At 44.0% G+C, this 23,699-nt stretch overlaps 1 protein-coding gene across 4 annotated transcripts in view; it reads left to right on the top strand.

Annotated features, from left to right (window-relative positions):
- The window catches only part of SDK1 (sidekick cell adhesion molecule 1), an 876,890-nt gene that overhangs the window by 300,176 nt on the left and 553,015 nt on the right, over positions 1–23,699 (top strand). The gene's annotated exons all lie outside the window — the stretch shown is intronic.

Below are 23,699 nucleotides of genomic sequence, written 5' to 3'. Positions count from 1 at the left end.
TAAGTTTTGAATATGCCATGAAGGTATCCGTAAATAGATGGCCAGGTGACAGAGCAGGAGAGGATGTATGCAATGTCCAAAACCTGTAAGAGATTAATAGTGAGTCAATGCCTAGAACTGCAGGACACTCCTTCAAAATGGCATGAAGGAGATAGCAGGCCTAATAGAAAAAGGAGGAAGACATATGAACTTATATTTCACCAAAGAGTAAACCAGAAGCCTAGCCAACATATGAAGAAGTCATCAAACTCATTAGTAACCAGAGTAATGAGAAGGGAGGCAACAGTGTGATAATCACTATTAAACTAGTAATAATTAGAAAGCTGAAAAATGAGTATAGGAATTCTCATGCGGTGATAGTGGAAATGTAGACTTCTGCGGCTATAATGGAGAACAATCTGGAAGTTCTTAATTGAATTAGGAACACAGACTGGTTCAATTTATTCTCCTGGGTATATGTCCCAAGGACATTGTCAGTAATTGAATAATGTATGTGGACGAGGTGTTTGTGGCAATGTTAGTTCTAGAGGCAGGAAGTTTAGGTGCTATTCTAGGAGAGCAGCTGGGTAGGACATGGTGGCTACACGCATGGAACGATTAGAAGCACCTGCAGGTACTGTACACAGAGGGCAAGTTGTGAGGTGTCACAAAGCAGCAATGTGGGAAAAAGGAAGTTGCTGAATGAGATGAGTATCATAATACCAGCATTCATTTGAATTAAAAGTACTCGCACACAGAACAATTTGCCGTTTTTAAGAGTACGTTCAAATAAAAAGTTACCCACAAAACACAGGAGATTGCTTTATGGGTTTTTTTTTTTTTTAGACTTTATTTGTCTGAGAGAGCGATAGTGAGAGAACGAGTGGGGGGGAGGGGCAGAGGGAGAAGCAGACTCCCTGCTGAGCATGGAGCCCAACATGGGACTCGATCCCAGGACCCTGGGATCATGACCTGATCTGAAGGCAGACGCTTAACCGGCTGAGCCACCCAGGCGCTGTGTTTTAGGGTTTTTAAAAAGCAGTGTGATGAACATCTTTCATGTATTTATCGGGTCACCTTTTGTGTTATCTGCTTAGAGAGGCATAGCAGTGCTCTTTGGTTTGCTGACTCTGTGGCCTCAGGCAAGATGTTGATCCCTCTGTGTCTGACTTGCCCCTGGGCTCTGAGAATTAGATGGCTGGAACTTCTAACAGGATCATAAGATTGTCTGGCATGTCATAAATGCTCAGTGAGTGGCAGCTGTCTCTATAGCGTTGTTCCTGGAAACAGAATGTGGGGTTGACTGGTATAAACTTTTTTTTTTTAATTTTTAAAGGTTTATCCCTTTGGGAGGGGGAAGGCAGAGGGAGAGAGAGAATCCCAAGCAGACTCCCCACTGAGTGCGGAGCCCAACACTGGGCTCAATCCCATGACCCCAAGACCATGACCTGAGCCAAAACCAAGAGTAGGACACCCAACCGACCGGGCCACCCAGGAGCCCCCGGTACAAACCTTCTTTAAGGTATATCATTGGTTTGTTCATTCAATAAATATTTATTGAATGCCCACTGTATGTTTTGGCATTTAAATAAAGTAGGCAAACATCCTTGCCCTGGTGGAACTAAACTGCCACCATAAAGAAAAAAAGTGAATAAATGAAATATGTAAGATGGTAGTACGTGTCATAGATAACAATACGGCTGTGGTTACTTTTCATGGTAGTTTGATTCAAATGGGCTCAGCGTCTGGGTCATTCACTTACCTTTTCATTCACACGTTCTCAAGAGAGTGGTCATTAAGAGATGTGTTGTTTGAACCAGGGTCACTAATGATAAGGCATAGATCAGTTCATTGACCGTATTAATCTTTGTTAGCTACTTGAGACGACTCTGATATGCCTTCCCTCCGGGTGAAAATGTTTTCCCTCCCTTTGCTCCCAGGATTCTGTACCTGTGTTAGAGCGGTAATCACCACTACTTTTTCTATGCCTAGATTTCAGATTCTTCTGATCAGGGACTGTGGGCGGGTCATCTGTCAATCCCTAAAATGGTCAACATTCAGGGCGTTTTTGTCTAGTTTTGACTTTATCTTCTGGTATCCTTTGGGCTTCTTTCTGGTAGATATTCTGGACCGTCAAGTGTATTCGTTACCATATTCCCAGAGACCTCAGGAATGATTTGTACCAGCGGTTTGTGGTAAAGAGCAGACCGTTGACAGATAGAGCTTTTATAATTAATGATTCTACCTTTGGTGACGTCCCTTTAGCATACTCCCTGACGTGAAGTGTATTTCTCCTATATTGACCTCAACTTGGATTATCTGTGATGGGTACTGTTGGTCAACAGATCCCTTCAAACACCATTCAGATTCCAACAAGTTTTGCTCTGACCTAGGAACATATATCCATTTTACGTTAATAAACAGAAAATATTTTTCCCAAAGGAATTAGACAAATTGATTTAGTATCTTTTTCATTATACAAATAAACATTTATTTTTAGTTTAGCTGCTCTAATTTATTACTGAATATTTAGTATGGCATGTTTTTTCTGCACATCATTATCAACGGTTCTTTGGACCTTAATTTTCTCATTTGAAAAATTAATGAGTGTGTATTTTTTATATTTATTTACTCATTTAAAATTATATCTTGCTTGGTTTTAAAATCCATTTAAAACTGGTGAAAATAATACAAAGAGTACAAAAAACAAATACATCTGAAGTGAGAAAAATAAGAAAAACAGAAGTAGGCCCACACACGAGAACTGGATGTGAGGCGGATAGGAAGATGCAGAGAGTCTGGTCCTTTGCCATGAAAGTGCCTGATTTTAATGAGTGCCACACAGCAGCCGACAGACGAGGGAACCCCAGCCGGTGCTCGGCTGCCCAGGGCTCGGCGGGAAAAGCGAATTCCATGTTGCAGAGAAGCACAGGACCAGAGGGAGTTGTTCTTGAGAAGTTAGATGCGGTGGACACTGGTTTAATGGGAAGTGTCCCGGTTACAGAGCCTTAGGAAGAGTGCTGGAGAGCTACCTGTCCACATAGGCGGCGAGGTGGCCCTGACGTACGAGCCCGGACCAGAAGTGAAGGCGCTTCTCTCCATGCCGGTTTGGCGACCCTGTGCTGACCAGGCCCCATGTCTGTACCTGGGAATCATTGGCTTCTGCTTTGCACTTACTGAAGGAAATCTTCGTTTTGTCATCCTGCATTACAAATCTGTTGCTTTTGGAGGAGGAATTTGACCTTAAACTCGTTAGGATCTGTTCCCTGTGACATGCAGTTAACACTTGCTTTACCATTTTACCGGTAACTGCGTCCCTTGGTGTGTCTTACGTGTGAGCAACCACTGTCTTCCTTTGGCTGCCTTGCTGCGGCTCAGAGTGTCCTTCACTTTGGCCTTCGCACCATCATTTTCTGCTTATCACTCTCCTTTCCTTGCAATCCTAAATCCCGCACAACAGCTCCTCGATTGAGGGAGGTGGGGACAGACCACTGGTGCTTCGTTCTCTGTGTAGCACCAGCACCCAGTTGGGTTGGGACAAGCCTTAGGCTGCTTCTTCCCTGTCTTTTTTCAGTTATTTACTTAACTAATGGTTCCCTTTCCCCATACTACTGTCTTCCTCTCACTGGATGATGAGGATTCCCATTTAATCCATTGCTCTTTTGTTGTTGTTGTTGTTGAAAACCTTTATTTATTTATTTAAATAATTTTTTTTTATTATGTTAGTCACCATACAGTATATCCATTGCTCTTATGAGAATCACTCAACTTCTGTCTTATCTGGAGATGCCTCTTGTTTTCTAATGATAGTTTTGTTTATAACAACACGATCATTAACTTCTGTCACAGTCAACAGATGGCACTGGTCTGGTCACGTCCCCCTGCATGGCATGCCGAGGTAGGCAAGAGTCGGTGTGATTTCCTGCACCAGTGGGTCCCCAAAGGCGTTTCAAGCTTTGTGCCACAACGTGCTTTATTTTAACACAAATTAATGTTCTTTATTTTGTTCAGTGATTTTTGTCAATACATAAATGCTCAGAATTCATTTTGCTTGCTTTTCATGCATGCTTCTTTAATCTATGGTGATTTATATGTTTACCATCTGTGTTAAGAATTTCCCTGTCAGAGTATGTACTGAGATATTTGTACTTACAGTACATAAATTTGTTTTATGTTTTCCCAGGGAGCTGATATTTTATATTTTTCTCAAATATATATATTAAATGAAATTAGGATCTTCCCATTGGAATGTTTGTTTTAAATATTCCGGTTAAATGTCCTATGTTATTTGATTTAGAGTTGGATTATTGAAGTTGATCATTTACTTAAATGTAATATCTGGAATACCTGTCTCTCCCTCTATATATATCAACTTATTTTGATGTTTTATATTATCAACCTGCAAAATCCTTTTTGTGATGTTACTGGTCTTATTCTGTTTGTTGTTAACGAAATAGCTTTTTGTTTTAGACTTTGTTGTAAAGGAAATCCCAAGTACACATCTTTTAAAAATTATTATTAGCTCATCTAAAGCCCTTTTTAAAATAATCAACTCTGAGAAATGTGAGCTCATAGAATATACCATTCTTGGTAATCAAAGAATTAGGATCAAATTTTTAATGTGGACAAGCAGTTCTGGTATGAGTTAGGAGGGGGTATAAAGTGAGCTGTTTTATTAATGTTGAGCTAAATCTGCTTTCTGTATTTTTTAAGCTAATTGGTAAACCCTTAAAAACCCTGCCTCGCCCTTAAAAAAGCCCTCAGTCATTCTCTTCTTACTCTCTTATTCCTTTCTCTTACTTAAATTACTCACTTGCTGTCCTATTAGGAAAATCTTCAAAATCTCCTTGTCAAACCTCTAAGTACACAGGATTAATTGGCTAACTACCAGTGCCTAACATCAAAGGAAGGGTACTGACTTGTTAAGTTAAACTTTTAGATCAGCAAGAAATGACTAATTTTTTTTTTAATTCAGTTCAACACGTATCTGCTGGGTATTTACTATCAGAATACTGTGGCTGATAGCAAGACTAATAAGTCAACAGTTCCTAATGTCAAATAATTTACATTCTTCCTTTTAAAAATGACTCTGATAGATCTTTAATTTGTTTAACGGTATTTCATAATTTTTGTAAAGTAAGGTGTTTTAATTGATGACATTCTTAGGCAAAAATGCCTCATGGGAGAGGATGTGGAGCCTAACTGGGATTAGGATCTTCTAGACCCTCAGGGCAAGAGTGTTGAGATCGTTTTCATAATGGGTATGAAAACCTGGGCTTGGCATAGGCATCGTATCTGACTGGACTAATCTCTCCCTGTGTGTCCTAGAAAGATACCGCTCACTGACCATAGGGGAGACCACTGGAATGTGCCAGAAAGAGCATGGATTAACTAAGCCAAACACATAAAAGGGCCTAGCAAATTGCCTCACAGTGTATGAGCTCAATAAATGGTGGCTTCTATTATTCTATTATTTCTTATTCTGATGAACTTTCTTTAGAGAAGATGGACAGCCATTCATCTATGGCTGTTTATCCAGTGCCTGTTTTGTGACGGGCATGGTGGTAGGCATGGACGATTTAACTGTGAGCTAGACAGACATACTCAGTGCCCCCAGAGAGATTTTAGTTACACGGGCCATTCAGGCGCGTGCACAGGCTAAGCAGCGTCTAAGTGTGATGGGGTGAAGTACGAGGTGCAGTTGGGGATATTCCCCGGAACTGGGGGTTCAGGATGATGTTCCGTTGAAATGCGGGTGGAAGCTGGTGAGAACAGGAGCTGGGGTGAGCAGAGTTCCAGCAGAAGCAGCATCCTGTGTCACAGCCCCCTCCCCCCGAAAAGAGGGGAAGTACAAAGCACCGTGAACCTGTGTGTACAGCCCGGGTGTGGGGCCAGGTAGGCCCTGCTTGGACAGTGCCTTGAGCTTGCTCTGAAGGAGTCTGGGATTTATCCCAGAGCAGTGGGGGAGCTAGAGATTAATTTTAAATACTGATAGGATCTGATAGAATCCTTAATTTAGAAAGTTTTCTGTGATCTCAGCCGAGAATGGGCCAGCTTGGTGGAGGAGTCGCTGTGAAACCAGGGCTGGAATTGTGCAAGGGGCTGACGCTGAGCAGCTATGGTTGGGAGGGCCAGAAAAGCACAGAGGACACCGGAGGGGTGGACAGTGGGCAGAATCGTGAGTTGGAGGGGCTGAGGCGGGGGCCCCTCTCTGCTGGGCCTGCCCGGGGGTTCCGTATACTCTTCATCAACAGGAAATGGGGTGGATCTATTTGCTTGTGGGCCCAGGGCAGAGCAGACGTCAGAGAGCCGTATCCCAGAACAGTAGCTGTAGCTGTGCACTGGGAAACCGCAGTGCTGCTGGGAGGACACAGTGGCAGTGTCTTTTCGGTCACACCTAGCACCTAGTTAGGGAGCTTCCTCCAAAGCCAGCCTTTGAATGGAAAGAACAATAATCAAAAGATCCTCTCCCCAGGGGTTGGGTGGGTTATCCAGATTAGTTCAAGGCCAAAGCTATCTAAACAACGGAAGGCTTTCTGGGAACTGGGCTGTGTCCCTCTGCTGTGGCCAGGTGCCACAGTGATCCCTGCTCTTCTGTTCTCCCGCTCAGGGAGAGCCCCGGAAGCCTCTGTGGTTCTTCCCGTTCTCCGCTCTCTCACTCCAGTGCTCACTGAGACAGACAGACAGGAGGAAGAGGAGGGAAAGAAGGAAACCTGAATGTGTGATGAGGCCAAACCTAACAACTGTGTTTTTATCTTTTTTTTTTCTGATAGCTTCATCAATTCTATGTGTATTTTTTGTTTACTTATTAAAGAAAGGACTATATTTTACGTGGCATTCTTTGCAGAGTTGGTATTTTCACTTTGGTTCTGAAGGTAGGGCAGGAGTCCTAATAGTTTTCCTTTGATGACATGGTTAGACTGGCTTCCCAGCGGAGGCCCAGCTCTCCTTGCAGAGCAGACTGGTTAGTCCCCAGGGGACCTGGTATGTGAATTGACATTTCTGCTGCTGTTGACTGATGCCAGAATCTGGGTTCAAGGTAGCCAGTGTGGCCCGTGTTCTTGTTGCTGAGCGTGTATGAACTCGGGAAGGATCCTCGGCCTCCTTCCCACGCCCCTAACTCTGGTGAGTGCTGTGTGCAGGGTGCTTGCCATTCGCACATTGAGACCTCTGCCCCCTCCACACACAGGCATTCCGACCAGCTCAAGGAAGGTAGAAAGTGATGGGTGCAGCATGGTGCCTCCTGGATCATGAAACGCAGAAGGAAAACATTGCATTTAAACGTATGAAGCATACCAAGTGCTAAACCAAATAAAGAAATAAAGAAACAAGTAATAAGAGGTAAAAGTTGGAAAGAAAATCTACTGGAACGAGGACATTAGAGTTCTAGGATTAAGAAAAGAAGTAACAGGTTCACAGATTAACAGTGTAAAAGGCACTTCATGTGAATTCTAGATGTCTGAGTGTGAGCTGTCGGGCTGGAGCCACTGGTATCTTCCAGCGCAGGGGAGTAACTTTCTCAGTTTCTCCTTCAAGCCCCTTCAAGTTGTCAAGTTATTCCTGTTTCACACTCATGGGAAGGTTTCTTTGGTTTCTCAGAGGACAGACCCCAAGTCTGAACTGGTGTCTGTTAGTCTGCTTGGGCCACCATACAAGATACCTCAGACCGGGGCTGGGGGGCTGTCTCAGACACCAGAAATCTATTCCTCACAGTTCTGGACGCTGGAAGTCCAGGAACTTTCCAGGGGGAGCACTCTTCCTGGCTTGCAGACGTGTTGCACATGGTGGTGAAAGAGACAGGACAGAGGACACTCTGGTGTCTTCCTGTAAGAGCATTAATCCCATCGTGAGGACCCCACTCTAACAACTCAGCCTAATCCCAATTATCTCCCAAAGCCTGAGCTCCAAATACCATCTCCTGGGGGTTAGGGCTTCAGCATGTGAATTTTCAGAGGACAGAAACATTCATTGCAGAACAACATCTCATTTGGTATTTTTATTTAAACCAAAAGAATACATTTATACATTTTCTGGAGGAAAAAAAACACACGGCTATAAATAGTGGTTTCCGCTGGCTTTTGATTTTTTCAAGATCAAGTAAAATAAATCTAGAGGTAAACAATAAAATTCCATTAAGTAGGAGCTTCAAAGGGACCATCTTAGCAAAGGCAGTAAATCCGTTTGGAGAAAGTTTTGGGGATCAACTTATTAATAGCATTCGAGCCCATCAAGATTTCTTTGTTCTTTTAAAGTTACGGGAATGAATTAAAAACAAGCTTCCCAGTCTATCATGTATCATTGAAACCCAAAACACAATAGCATTTGTCTTGTACAAACCAGGAGGCTGTAAATCTATTATTTATTTTTTATGAAAGGTGCAAGCCCCAGAGCGAGGCCCGTGTGTGGCCAAGAGAAATAGGAGATGAAGCCTTTCATCTCTGCCCAGTGTTTCCCTATGTGACCCAGGTCGGCCGAGATTCAGTGTTCCTGCTACTCATATGACCGTGTTTGTTTACCTGGACTGTGTTCAGAGGTAAAGAGAAAAGAAAGGGAAAAGTGAGGAAAATGACAAATGTGACTTTACATTTTAGAACAGAGTTAAAAATTGTAATTAGAGAAAGCTACATGATCATTTCTAGCTCTCAACACAATTTTCCATCAAACCACTTGTGCCTTGGATCTCTTATGGATCATTACCCATAATGGAGAATGATAATGCCGCGCTATTCACACAGCTCTTTTATGGCCATCACCTTAAGTAGAACCCCCGGGGTCACCATTGTTTACAGGGTTGGTAGTGGCCTGGCCCAGGTGAGAGCTCCTGAAATGACACCAGACACCTCAGTCTGACTCTGAACCAGCAGGGGCCCGTGGAGCACGGCTGCCTGTGCCTCCTCAGGGAACGCCTGTGCCTTCCTCAGGGGGCTGGGGAGCGAGCCGGGAAAGCCTGGGCAGGCAAGTCCCGGTGTGCAGCCGGGTGGCAGGGCTGACAGCTGGAGATCCCTGACACCTTCCTAAGGGGTCTGCTAGGGAACGGATCCAGTTCATGGGTGCCGTGCCCTCCGCGATCCAGCAAACAACTTCTTTACTTGAATATTTTAGCTGCGCTACAGTAAAGGTGCCGGTATCTTTAACTTGCTAGAAACAAAACCAAAACAAGTGGTAATTAAGTCTCCCATCTTCTGCAGTGTAGGAGACCTGGCTTATTTACACCTGTGGCACTTAGCGTGGTCACGTGTGGGGCTGTGTGTTGCCTGTTAAGCGCATGTGCATAAACTGAAAGGAGTGCTTATTGTCCCAGAAATCTAGAGTGTCTGCATTGTGTTCTTGATGCTTCCTTGATTCGGGTGGAAGGTGCGCACCTGTGAATTATATAGAGGTCAGCTGCCCTTTGCTGGGACTGCGGAAAGCTGCCCATGGGGAGTAGTGGTTTGATTTCCCTGCTGGCTGGCGGGCATCCGATGCACTTCCGCCACCGTGGGCGGCCTCTCCTCATCTTGCCTCTGCGCCTTTGCGGCCTCCTGACATGACTCCTGTGTCTGGTCCGCCTCGCAGACACCGGGCCGCATATGAATCCCCCTGGAGCCTGGCCATGCTGGAGAATTTCCCCTGCCTCTGAGCTTGTTCTAAATTAAACCGGGGCTCCTCCATCTGGATTGCAGGCCCACTGCAGTACCACCACCGCCCCAGCTGTGCATCTCCTTTCCTGCCGTTTCTCTGCAAGTCCTCTCGTGCTGGTAACAGTAATGATGGCTAATAACAGTGCTTCAAGGCCAGTCCTTTTATTTACACAGTTTAGAAGGAGGTGCCCGGCCCAACATTCCAGAGGCCGCAGACTGCTCCGGGCGGTCTGGCTGCCACCTCTCAGCCACCCTGGACTTGGCATGCTTCTGGGGGTCCGTGTGCCCCAGGAGTAGGCTCTTTCACGCCTTCCTGGCCCCAGTACAACCTTCTGTGCTGTCCTCGGTAAAACTTTCCCTCCTTCCGTGGAACCCCCATGGAACTCTTTCATGTTTCTGCTATTTATGGAGCCCCGTCTGTCAGGAGCTGTGGTAAGTGCTCTGTCTGTTAAGTTAAATTGAAGTGAAATAAACTGAGAACTTTATTCTTCAGCACTCCTGTGAGGAAAGCATTCTCTCTTTTACAAATGAGGGAATAGGCTTGCACTAGGCTTTTGTTTGGTTATATTGTCCCCTAGCCACGTTCTAAGCTTCCTGAGGGTGGAGTCAGAACTTCCTCGTTTCCTGTATCCTCAGGCAATCTCTACTTGGTCCACACACCAAGGAGGCCGGCAGCCAAGTGTGAAGGAATTCTGAAGCTGTCAGAACCCATCAGAAGAAGAAACATTTATGAGAGGCGACCTCTACCTTGTGATGGGGTCTCTCCTTGCTTTTCCTCCCCTTTGCTGCATGCATCTTAGATATTTTCCCTGTAGTTGGCATTACTGTTCTCACAAAAAGGGGGCTTCGTGAAAGTAATGGACTTGAGTGCCAGTGTCTTGTCTCCACTCAGCTCTGTGGTCTGTAGCTTTGTTTCTTGGGCTCTCCAGGTGCCATAGAGGGAAACTCCGTGTACAGGGGAGGACTGTGGTGGGTAACAAAGGAATCACACAGGTAATGGGTGTCCCTCTAGGAGTTCACAAGCCTCTCGCAAACTTGTGTCCCAAGGTCTTCCCTTCTGTGACTCAGGCCCAGACCTAAAGGACGATGGGGGTGGGAGCAGGGGTGAGGAGAGTAAAAGCATTTTGATAAACCAAATTGGAAATTGTGGACAGATTGGTGTAAACATTTTTCAAGCATCTGGTTGCTTCTTACATTTAGGCCCTGGCTGTAGCCAAGCGGGCCGTATATCAGCAGGACCTTGTTTACAGCTCTCAGACTTATGAGGATTATCATTTATGCTTGAGAGTATGTAAATTTGGCAGTTCTTCCTCTAAGACAACATTCTCCATCTTTCCGGGAGTAAACTGCTTTCTTAGTAAACAAATTTTCAGTTTATTATGTTACCATTTAGAAACTTTCTTATTCTGGTGCCAAATTGCTCTTAAAGGTGACTGATTCATAAAGAATATTTTATTTACCTTGAAATCAGATTCTGTTTAGAACAGTATTAAAACACAAGGAGAGTCAGCAATCCATCGCTAGAAATATGTGAGGAGCTAAAACCTTGGAATCCACACCTGTATTTATGTTTTTGAGAGGTGGTTTCTATCCAGTTCATAGCACATATTTCTGTATCATTCATTGAGCAGCGATTATGTGTAAGACCCTCTACTTGGGGGTCTCTTTGAGATGTAGAAATGAATAACAAATTAGCTTCCCGCCTTGGAGCCTCTAAACTTTGAAACGGAGAGTAAAACAAGTAGTAAGTGAGAGGCAGAGAGTCCAACGTGCCGTCCGAGAGGCTGGCGTGCAGAGCAAGGCTCGGGGAAGACCGTGCAAGGAACTGGTGCAGAGAAGCCAGTGTCTGTGACAGCAGGTTGGTTCAGCGGTAGACGGGAGGTGACGGGCATTTGTGGTGGAGGGAGCGTTACCAGCAGGGGAAAGCCTGGGGGCCTGTGGAGCAGTGAGAGGACCAGTCTTGTTGGAGTGAAGGTTACATGCTCGCAGTTTAAGGCTAGAACCCTGGTGTGGGGTCAGATACCCTGCCCCTCACCATCCTGGGACGCACCAATGCTAATCTGAGATGGTTGATGATGGAGGAGTTTCTAAAGTTTGCACAGCCGGGAAACTAAGTTGATTTGAATAATTTTTCAAAAGTATGTTTTTACGGACCTCATTTGGGATATGGTGAGTGAAAAGGGTTCTGTGCTTAATTAAGTTTGGGAAATAAACAGGTCTTTATTGTAAGATTTCTTAAAGCCTTTGATACACTTTGTGACTTTTTGGAAGGGGATACATTATGTGCCGTTTCAAACGTATTTGACCACAGAACCTGAGTGGGACGCAAACTAGGCACACCTTACTGGGTTTCTTTGGCCTCCTCTTTCTTTCTGGGGTGCTGCCTGCCCAGCACTCCCTGCCCCAGTTTAACTTATAGCCCCAGTCCTTCCTGGCCCCTTACTCTGGTCTCAGTTCTGATTTAGTGGCCTCTCCACTTCGGGACTTGGATAAAATGCCACACCCACAGTGTTCCTGGAGCGGCACACAAGGGGCTGGGGGTCCGGGGGTGTTAGCTCTTCAAGAGATGAATTTCCATCAGTGGGAATTGGGAGGGAGCCAGGCTGGTGGATTTCCCATCTTTTCTCCGTTTGTGGACTCCTCCAATGTGTGCTTGCTTCTGAGAACTTTCCAGAGATGTCACCTGTGTCTATGTATCTGGACATGTCTAGCAAGTGAGCTAATGCACCTTTGAGTCTGTGCCACGGCAGCAACTGGGATGACTCATTACTTCACATCTCTCCTTACCCTGAGTCTGTGTTCTTATACATCTTTCTGCCTAGCTTACACTTCCCAAATAGAGTGTTAGCATGTAGTCCTTGCCTCAGACTCTGCCTTCTGGAGGACCTGGACAAAGTCAAAATCCCTTTTTCATTGACTATCTGAGGCCAGTGTCTCCCAGGGCTCACTCTGGGCAGCAGCGGTCTGATGGATACATGGGCTAGATGGGGGACACTGAGCTCTAAGGCTGACCTGCTTCCCAATAGTCCAGACAAACAAGAGGAAGAACAAGAAGGAGAGGAAATGCCCACTGGGTAGTTGATGAGGTGAATCAGAGCTGGGAATAGAGGAGCTGGAGGTAGACTTTTGCGGGGAGGTCTCTTACAGATGGCTGAAAGGATGGTAGTGTAGACTGCACAGGGTGGGGGGTGAGTAGATGAAAGATGAGTGGTGGGAATATGTCGGCATGGGAAGAGAGGAGGAGCCGCTCTGGATAGAACGAGGACCGATGACAGAAGCAGGAGTGGTGCCTTGAGCACATGGAGGAGCAAGTGGCATAAGGAAGGGGGTGGCGTTACGCACATGGTCACTGGTGAGTTCCGGGTGGGACAGTGGGTGCTGCTCTGGTGGCACTAAGATTTGAAGTTTGGTGGCAGAGGGACGGAGTGTGGGAGCTGGAAGGTACATCAGGGGTGAGAAAAGAGTTGGGTAGATGAGACAGGAAAAAGCTAACCGTAGAACGGGTTTAGCAATTTTCGCCTCTAAAGATGCACTGTAATTTTTGTCAGTGGGGAAAGAAGTCATTTCTTCTACCTTCCAAGCCTGGTGGCAGAGGGATTACAAGGAAGACTCGCATTTCAGGGCCTCTGCCATTCCTGTGTTGTTAAAGGAGACAGAGCCGATGGCTCTTTGTTGAGTATGCACATGTGGCTCCAGAGTGGGTGGAGGGGCCGAGTTGAATTGCTGTGCTTCACAAAGTGAGGGGGTTGACTTGACTTCCAGGATGGATTGGCCTGGGAGAGCAGAGAGGCAGAGAGAGGTGTGACTGTTAGGGCGAGAGGGCGGAGCCACTGCTCAGTTGTCCTAACTTTTATGGTGGCCACACACAGATGAGTGTCTTTGACAGGAAGGAGTGAAGAGGAAGAATTTAAGTCATGCCAAAAAAAGGGGGCCGGGGGCTAAGTTCTACTGGGTCCGCGTGGACTAGCAGAAGAATCCAGCCATGGGGCCAACAGCTGTGAGCTGAACTAGTATGACCAGCTGATGCGGCCCTGAGAACGCGTCTCTGGCATCAGCAGCAAAATTGAGGAGGGCTCTGGACTTTCCACAGTATGTGGGAAAGGACATCAGAAGCAATTTTATTCCTCTGTCCAAGGACAGAGCAACCTTAACTGTCATCTGGATGTCATGGGGGATTTCTTAATGTTTGTGCAGACAAGGGGAAAGCACTCCGTGGAGATAGAGACGCTGCCACTTCTGCAGAGGTGACATGCTAGAGGAGTGTGAGAAAGCCGATGTGATAAGGACTCCACAAGAGATTTCTTTTTAAAGCGAGGGTCCTTGTAGGGTTAGCGAGCACTGCGGTGAAGCAGTCAGGACAATTGCTGGCTGGAGGAGGAGGGGGAGGAAGAGGGCAGTGGGCACAGTGCAGAGGTTTAGGGATTGGCATGGTGGGCATGGACCGAGGGTAGGTCAGGGAGGGATGCTTGGGTGTATGTGAAATCTTGTTGAAAGGGGTGGTTATGGGTCCAGACACAATAGCTAAGTCCTAACACAGCCCGAAGAATTGAGAATGTGGCAGTCAGACTGATGCCAAAGACGGGAGCTCAGGAGTGGAAGAAGCAGGTGGCAGGGATCAAGTGGTTAGAGAGTTTGAGACTTCCAGCATTTGCTGCTGACATTAGTCAGGGCTCTCCAGAGAGACAGAACCAATAGCATGTATCTATCTGAGACCGAGGAAGAGAGGGAGATTGATTATAAGTATTGGCTCACATGGTTGTGGAGGCTGAGAAGTCGCAGGAAGCAAGCCGGAGACCCAGGAAAGCTGGTGTAGCTTGTTTGAAGCCCTGAGAGCCCAAGGGCCGATGATGTAGATTCTAGCCTGAATCCGCAGGCTGGAGAACCAAGACCACTGAGGGCAGGAGAAGATCAGTGTCCCAGCTCAGCAGTCAGACAGAGGCAAGGCAATCCAACTTTCCTCTGCCTTTCTGTTCTATTCAGGCCCTCAATGGATTGCATGAGTTCCACCCATGATGAGAAGGGCCATCTGCTTTACTCAGTCTATCAATTCAAATGCTAATCTCTTCCTAAAACACCCTCACAGGCACATCCAGAAATAATGTTTAACCAGCTATCTGGATGTTCTTTGGCCCAGTCCAGTTGACACATAAAATGAACCATCATGGCGCTCCATGACCTCTCTTGGATTGGTACCTAGCTTTCCATGTGTGTTCATCAGATCTCCTTATCCAAGTTGTAAGCTCCTCCAGGGCAGGGACGGACCCTGTGTTCTGCTTTGTGTTCTCGGTAGCTGACACAATACATTCCATGTACTAAATATTCAATAAAAATGTGTTGGATGGTTCATTGATCCAATAAACTTATGTCTGTGCCAATACAGAATTGGTCTTGAAAAGCAGTGGGTAAATCAATTCTTTGTAAATTGAATCTTATTTCAAATGTACCAGGGACGTTTAGCACTTAAAGGGACCCTAGGTGAATCTTTTGGGAATCCAAGGGTCCTTTACTCTGTTCTTCACATTTTACAGAAAGGGAAGCTGTTACAGAGAAATTAAGTGACTTGTCACAATCTGATTTGTTGGTCAAATATAAGGTTTCTTAAAGAGAAGTATCCCTGTTGTTTTAGGTAGAGAGAGACTTGGTGAAGAGCCCAGCCATAGGGTTTACAATGTCCGATCAATAACATCATACTTTGAGCAGTATTTATTTTAGTCTGCCGATACTTAGCAGATTTGTGTAAATCAAACTATTATTTCAGTAATATACTAATGGCTACAGTCTATACTGCACAGTTTTGCAGGCTATATAGCAGGTTGGGAGATAAAAACCAAAAACAAAATAACATACAAACAGAAAAAGCTTCTGGCTAAGAAAATCACTTCTACAAGAGCCTGGCTGGGAGCATTTAATTTTTCTTCTGTGACTTGTGTGAGGGTGATGGGTGTGCTCGATGGGTGCCGGGTCTTGGGGTCCTGAGGCTGTGCTCCCAGATTCATTGTGGAGGCGATGGGAATCTCGTCAGTCAGTGGCTTCATGTTAAGTTGAAGAAAGATGTTGAAAGGATTTAGTGAAACCTTTTGGACACCTCACTGATTGAACTATTCATTTTAAATTGATCGGGTTTTATCAACATCTGTATTGGGTTGATTTAGTTTCTTCTTGCTGCATTCTAGAATAAAGTAATTTATTAGATGTGAGAAACTTGAGGAAAAAAGTGGAGCTACTTTGGACTACTATCTTTGGATGATCCAAATAAAAGAAATAAAAGAGTCAAAATGTGCATTTGATTTGCTGTCCTTTCTCTTCATAGTTGTTTTCACATGTCTTCTGCTTGTCAAAAATGATTTTGAAGTTGTCATTTACTTACAAGAGACACTTCCTTTGCATTTGGGATTTTAGTTTCTTGACGTGAAACATTGAATCAGATGTGAGGGGCAGGAGCTAATTTGTATTGATATGAGCTCGCAGCTGTTGTGCAGACACTATCTCACGCAGTTCTTGCCACTCTGGGGGGGCAGACATTATTACCCCCCTTTTATAGATGTGCCAGCTGACACCCACGGGGATAACAAAACTCGATCCCACAGGTGTGCAGGTCCTTTGCCATAAGTGCCCAGACTCATCCTGCTCGTAGCACTGTCTCCGTAGCCTGAAAGTCTTCCTTCTGTTTTTTATGTTTATTATTAGTGTTGGCTGCTGGGACCACTATTTTTTGAAGACACTGTGATATATGGGGCGCCTGGGTGGCTCAGTTGGTTAAGTGTCTGACTCCTGATTTCGGCTCAGGTCATAATCTCAGGGTCTTGAAATTGAGCCCCATGTAGGGGAGTCTGTGGGGGAGTCTGCTTCTCCCTCCCTCTCTGCCCCTCCCCCTGCACGCGCGCTCTCTCTCTCAAATAAATAAATCTTTGAAGACACTGTGATATTACTTACATAATAATGTCTTATAATAATAAAATGATACTGAATGAATAATCCTAAAATAATACTATTTGAGCACTGTGAAAAGTATGGATAATGGAATCTTCAGGTTTTCCAGACTCTCCGTATTTGTGCTCATCGCAGTCTCTACTTAACCAGAATTGTGTACTTCTTGAGGTTGTTGTATGGTGCCACACTAGGATGTACACGAAAGTGGTAATGAGTGGAACACTGGCTTTCGTGTCAGTGTAAATATGACAATGTTAGGGCTAGAGGGAGCCGTGGTGGGTTTGTAAAGTTGAAAGCTGAACTTGAAATGGGTCGCTTCTAGCAGGTGGCTTCCCGCTGTGCTCCCAGAACTCCCGGGGTGCCTGTCCAGTTTCTTCACCTGTTACGGGCACTTGTGGGTAAAAGTTGAACTTCAGTGGTTTTGAAGTAGTAACATGCATAGTCTTTCATGAATTCTAGTTGGTGTGAAGTAAAGAAACAGAATGTTTACCTCCTTTCCTGTTTCCACGTCCTTTGCCTTTCTTCTGATTCAAGTGTGAATGGGTAATGCTGCAGTCGAAATATAAGAGGGCCGATTACAGATAAGCTGGAAAATCAGACTCTGCGGAACAAAGACTTGTTTTAAAATTACACAACAAATGTAATTAGGTAAACTATACCAGAGAATGAATCGACAGTGTAAAATATGCTGTGTAGCTTCTAAAAAATGAATACTTAATAAGTTTGAAATCACTCAATCATAGTAATTTCTTGCTTTATGCAGCAGAGTTCTATTAATTACAATCAAAAGTCAACATATTTTAGGGAAGATTGCTAGTTTCAGCTAACTGTGTATGCTATCCTTCGGCTCCCTTCGGGGGTCCCCAGGCTTAGTTTCACATTGAAATCACAAGGGAGACTTGAAAAATACGGATGCCCAGGGCCTCACTCCCAGACATTCAGGTTTAACTGGCCTGGAGTAGAGCCTGGGTAGCAGCATTTTTTTTAAAACTCCCCTGGAGGTTCTGATGTGCCTCGGAGTTAAGAACCACCGTTGATATTATAATCATTCTCTCATTATATTTGGTTCTGTCTTTATAGATGGAGCTCTACGGTTTAGCATTTTGACTTTAGAGTTCTACTCTTCCGAGGCAGGCAGTCCAGATCAACTTACAGGCAATTTAAAGTGCTGACCTTTATTTCTCAAGTTTTTATGTTTAGACGGCAGTTACTGTAAGGATTACCCTTTTCCTTTTGCAGCATCATAATACTGAGTGCCAGGACCCAAGTTTTTGAAACCTCCCAGTAGACCCTTTTTAAACCGTTCTGAGCCTGCAGGGTATGGCAGGACCTAGCTGTTAATTCAGTACTTTCATCTGATTGACGTGGGGAGGATCACTGGCCACCTAAGGGAGGCCTTCCCATTATTAATTCCTTTCTGGATGTCCTTTGTGTGTCTGCCCAGAGGCCTTGGCATTGGGTACGTAGCGAGAGTCATAAAATTAAAGAAATATCTTGTACTGGCTGCTCACACTGACATTCAGAAAAACAATCACAGTAATGGCTGGGGCTTTCTCCTTTGAAAGAACACGCACCAAGGGCCTTTGGTGTATTTCTTGATAAAATTTGCAGTGGGCCTGCTGTGCACTGATGGGTGGAAAAGGGCTAATGGTCATGTTGGGGCTGCTGCTACTGGAATTGTCCAAAATCTTTGAACTCATTTTGCTGTGCATGCGTGTGCACGTATGTGGATGCGCACGGGGACATACTAGGATGCACATATGCCGTTTTTTTACTGTATTTCAAACAGGCTTATTTTTAAAATGCTTGCAAAATTCGTTCAAAGAGAGGAAAACCTTTAAATTGGTGATTCTCAAATTTTTGTACGCGTATCAGGATCAGATATAGTCAGCCTCGGATGGGGTCGAAAGTTTGAGAGGCAAAGATTTAAATGAATTTCCCCAAAAAGCTACTTTTCTTAGATGCCCTGATACAGATTACAAACAAGGCTATTGATGGTTCTGTACAAAAACAAATGAATATATTTTTACCATTTGTGGAAATCATAGTTTTGAAGCTGGGTAGGCCTGTGTATCACTATCTGCTCTATTTTTGGAAGTAATGGAGGAAGTATTTCAACCTGATTACTGCCTGTGGAGTGAGGAATTTCTTAGTATTTGACTGACCGCCTGCTGGCACTTTATTTCCTTAGAGCTCCTCAAGTCATTATAAGAATCACCCAACGGTTTGAAATGAAAATGATGTCTTACTATAAAATGTCAGCTATCTATGGTAAAAAGATTACACGCCATTTAAAAATATAATTGCCATTCCCCACTCCCCCTTACATCCAAACATTTCAGAATAACAGAATCCTTGCAGAATGAGAAGGAGCACTCAAGGTTCAAGCCTTGCAAATTTGAGAAACTGCATCTATTTTAAGTCTTTTAATAGTCCAGATAATTATAACTCCACCTACTGCCCTTTTCTTTCTGTCTACCTCCTGGTCATTTTAATGATGCAGTTTGTGTATTGCTGCTGATGAATTCTGCCCTGTGAAGGTTATTTATTTATTTTTCCCTGAGCTGTATTTTATCCTCTGTTTACTTATCTTGGTGTTCTGTTTCCCTTCTGAACTGCCACCAGACGTTCCTTTACATGGCCATTGTGTAATGCACAGCAGGCAGAAGGAGCTTGGGGACTCCTGCTGTGGGAGCCCTGTTTGGGTAAATGTCACCTCTTTAGACAAAGAGGAACTTGGCTGAATCACAAATCCAGAAACAGCTTAGATTGCCCGTCTTAAACATTTTATCTGACAATTTGAAAGTCTATGTCTGCGTTATGGTTTTGAAGCACTAACTGGTTTGGTGCAGGGTTTTTACTGCATTGCTGGTTAATATCCTTGGGGTGAAGGTGGAAAGGAGCCAGTTGGGGATAAGTAATCTGGAGTCCACGCCTTCCTGCCCCACTTCCCTCCACAGACCTAGGAGGAGCTGGGACATGGACCTAGGAGAAGAGAGCTCCTCTCTAAAAACGTGATTGGCTCCCATGCAAATTAGTGTTGCCACTGGAACTCAACGGGGGTGTAGAAGAGAGCCTGCCTCCATCGACTTGTGGGGGAAAGTATTTCAGTTGAATTAGTATCTGTGACAACAAGCTAGGGTTTAAGTACCGTTTTAAGAAGTCTTACTGATCTTTTGGCTTATTTGTTGACCTTAAGAACACTCTTAGGCAGTAATGCCGCTTCCATCAGGGGTCCTGGCCTTCACTGATTTCTACCCGCGGCTGCCAACCCTGGCCTCCCTTTCTAGTGTATAGGAATTGGAGTCAGTGTAGACCACTTCCATGTGGGCTTATCCCTTCCCACCTTTCCTCAAATTTTGCTTTAGTTAGAGACCTTGATGGCTCGGAAAGTACTTATCTTTGTAGAATTCTGCTTGTTTGGAACATGATTGCTGTGAAGAAAACTTGGGGGACACCTTTTCATGATACTTTCCATCCCATTCCCAAATTGCATTGGGCAGCCTTTTCTAAGGACCTGATCCAAAAGAGGGGAGCCCTAGCTACTGGGGAGAGCCTTTTAGCTTTCAAGAATGTAGGTGCAAACTTAATGCAACTGCCCTTCCCTATTTCTCTTGTCATCTCTCCTGTGTCCCCTCCAGTCTCCCTGCCCTTCCTCCTGCACACTGGCCACAGCTGACACCCATACGCAGAAGGTTGGCTCTTCTCCAGAGCACACATGGCACAGTGGGCAAGACAATAAACTTTGTGGACAGGTTCCCTGGGCACAAGTCTGGGTCTGCCACTTCCCAGCTGTGTACCCCTGGGCAAATTCCTTGACCCTTCTCTGCCTCAGTTTCTGCATCTGTAAAAGAGTAAAAATAAGAGTACTTACCATGCATAGCACAAATAGCTATTATTATTTCCTAAATATACTATTTTAACAGCTTTATTGAGATAAAGTTTATAGCCATAAAGTCCATCTGTTTAAAGTGTCAACTCAAGATTCTTAATATGTTTAGAGTTGTGCCAACATCTCCATACTTTAATTTTAGAACATCCCCAAATCATCCTTGTACCTACTAGTGGCCATCCCCACCCCCTCCTTGCTCTCCTTCCCTGTTTGCCGGGCTACTTTGTGTGGATTTGCCTATTCTGAACATTCCTACAACACATGGGCGTGACTGGCTGCTTCCATTACACATGTTGCCAAGGCTCGTCCATGTTGCAGCATGGATGGGTCGTGTATTTAATTCCTTTTGATTGTTGAATAATATTACATTGCATAGGTTGTTTATCCAGCCATCACCTGACAGACATTTGGGTTGCTTCTGCTTTTTGGCGCTTAGGAATAATGCTGCCATGAACATTCATGTATAAATTTTTGTGTGGACGTAACCCACGCATTGCATTTCTCTTGTACATATACCCAGGAGTCATATGTTAACTCTGTTTTAACATTTTGAGGAACTATCAGACAATTTCCACCTTACATTCCCACCACCAACGTATGAGGATTTCAATTCCTCCATATCTTGGCCGCCAGCTGTTGGTGTCTTTTTGATGATAGCCCTTCGTGTGTGTGGTTTGGGTTGGGTTATCTCATTGTAATATTGATTTTTCTAATGACTGATGAGGTTGAACGTTTTTCCTGTGCTTATTAGCCTAAATATACTATTGACTATATAAAAACCAGCTTGCTGGTTTAGAGATAATAGACTGTAATATCAGTCCCTGCCTTTATAAAGTTTGCAACCATGATGAGAGTGAAGATAGTTTCTGAGTCAAGCATACTTCAAGTCCTATCCGCATCCCATTAACAGTAAGAAAATGTTAGCTCTAGATAAAGCTAAGTCATCATTAGTGTCTGGAGTTTAATCATTTCCTAATAGGTTTATGTATAGAGAGATCATTTTGTTTGGTTTCATCTCTACTTGCTTTTGTGTTTTAATTTTTACAAATTAAATTGGTAACGTGGAAAATGCCTTTGTTGCCACAGTGTGAGTTCCAATTTGTTCTCAGCAACTCTTAGAAGATTGAAGTCAGATGTGACCATTTTTCCCCCTTTATTAAAGCCCCCCCCCCCATCTTGCCTGAATTATGTAAGCTATTTAGCTGGCCTCTTAACAGTAGTTTTCCTGTAGTATTGGTGAGTTTATGTAATTTTGCTTGTAGGAAATTATATATATTCATTCTTCTACCTCAATTTACCCTGTCCGTTGAATGTTACCTGCACGAAATCCGTGGCTACAGCACTGATAATCTCTGATGGCTTTTCTAATAGTGCTTATCTGCACATAGCTTGGTCTTGGGTAGCAGGTGTATTTGGTGCATGTTTTCTGGGTTTTGAAATAGAAACATGAATTACTCCCTCTGTTATAAAACTCACCAACACTAATGTTAGTATTTTGTCGTGCAATTATGTTTCTATTCATTTTTTCTATTCATTTTTAGTTTACATTCTGAACCAGGGAGCCAGTGGGCAGAGTGCATGGTCATGGAATTAATTAGGCAAAGAGGTTTGACCTTGATACTACCACTTACTGTCTCTCTGGTCTTGAATAAGGTGCCTAATCCCATTTGTATAATGGGCATAAAAATACGATGTCTATCTGATGCAATCGTTGGGGGGATACCTGAGATTTTGTTTTTTAAAACCTTTCCTCCTTGGTATGCAGTAAATGCTCAATAATTGTTAGATAGTAGCACTAGTAGTACAAATAGGAACTACGATCTTGTTGGCTCCTCCATCTGATCCGGAGGAAAAATGCACCTAAGAGTTAAATGATACTAGGAGGGTTTGAAAGCTGGTAGCAGAGAGCAAGCTCATTAGCATGATAGAACAGGAGCTTGTGTTTAAAGTGACTAAGGAAGGTGTGTCTCCATTCTGAAAGATGTATGCCTTAAGGACTTTTAACTGAGGTAAAGTTTGTAAGTAGTGAAATTCACAGATATTAAGTGTACAATTCAATGAGTTTTGACAAATGTATGGACTCACACAGCTACCACTCAGTCCGGATGGAGAACGTTTCTGTCACTCCAGCAGATTTCCTCGTGCATGCCCGTTCCAATCAATCTCCGTCCCTGTAGGCAACCGTTTTTCTGATTCCTTTTCACATAGATTAATTTTGCCTGTGCTTAGACTTCTTATAAAGGGAGTCACGTAACACGGGGGGTTTTGTGTCTGGCTTCTTTCACCCAGCGTGATGTCTGAAATTCCTCCATGGTGTTGAGTTTATCAGTTTGTTCATTTTTATTGATACATATCTCTGTTGTTTTCAGTTTAGGGTATTCTAAATAACGCTACTGTGACTATTCATGTGAACTTATATGTGTGCATATGTGCTTTCTTCAAGAAATATCTCTTGAAGAAATGTCTAGGCCTGGTACTTCTGGGTCATTGGGTAGATGTTTGTTTGATTTTATAAGAAATTGCCAAACCTTTTCCCCAAGTGGTTGTACCATTTGTCCAGTCTTGCCAGTAATGGAGGAGAGCTGCCGTGGCAACACACTTCTGCCTACGTTGAGTGTTATCTGTCTTTTTCAGCTGAGCCCTGTAGTCCAAAGTGGCAAATGATGTTAAGTGCTTCCTGTGTGCTGTTAGCTCTTTGTATATTTTTCTTTGCGAAGTCCACATTCAAGCCTTTTGTTCCTTTTACTTGTGTGTTTCCTTCCATCTTAATCATTGAGTGGTGGGCATTTTTATATAATTTGGGTACAAGTTTTTCAAGGTATATGTAACCAGAATATTTTCTTCCACCTTGTGGCTTTCGTATTCATTGGTTAACAATGCACTTCACAGTACATTTGTTTTAATTAAACTTTTCTTTTTTTAAAAGATATTCATACATTCAAAGGCAGTTATTAGAACCAAGACAGAGATCCCATGTACCTCTGTGCCCTTTACTCAGTTTTCCCCAATGGAAATATCTTGAACAATTATTGCAACCAGGCAGCTGACATCAGGGCAGTCAACACAGAGAATCCCTTATGTTGCCCTTCCAGTGTCCCCCACGCCCTACCCCTGCCCCCATTTCTGGCCCTTGCCACCACTAGTCTGATCTCCACTTCTATGATTTTGTTGTTTCAGCAATGTTATATAAAAGGAATCCTATTGACTGTGACCTCTGGGATTAGATTTTTTTTTTTTTTTTCACTCAGCAGAATTCTGTGGAGATTCATCCAGGTTGT

This window comes from Ursus arctos, unplaced genomic scaffold, assembly GCF_023065955.2.
Source record: "Ursus arctos isolate Adak ecotype North America unplaced genomic scaffold, UrsArc2.0 scaffold_2, whole genome shotgun sequence".
NCBI lineage: Eukaryota > Metazoa > Chordata > Mammalia > Carnivora > Ursidae > Ursus > Ursus arctos.
This window is presented reverse-complemented; position numbering and strand designations above follow the sequence as displayed.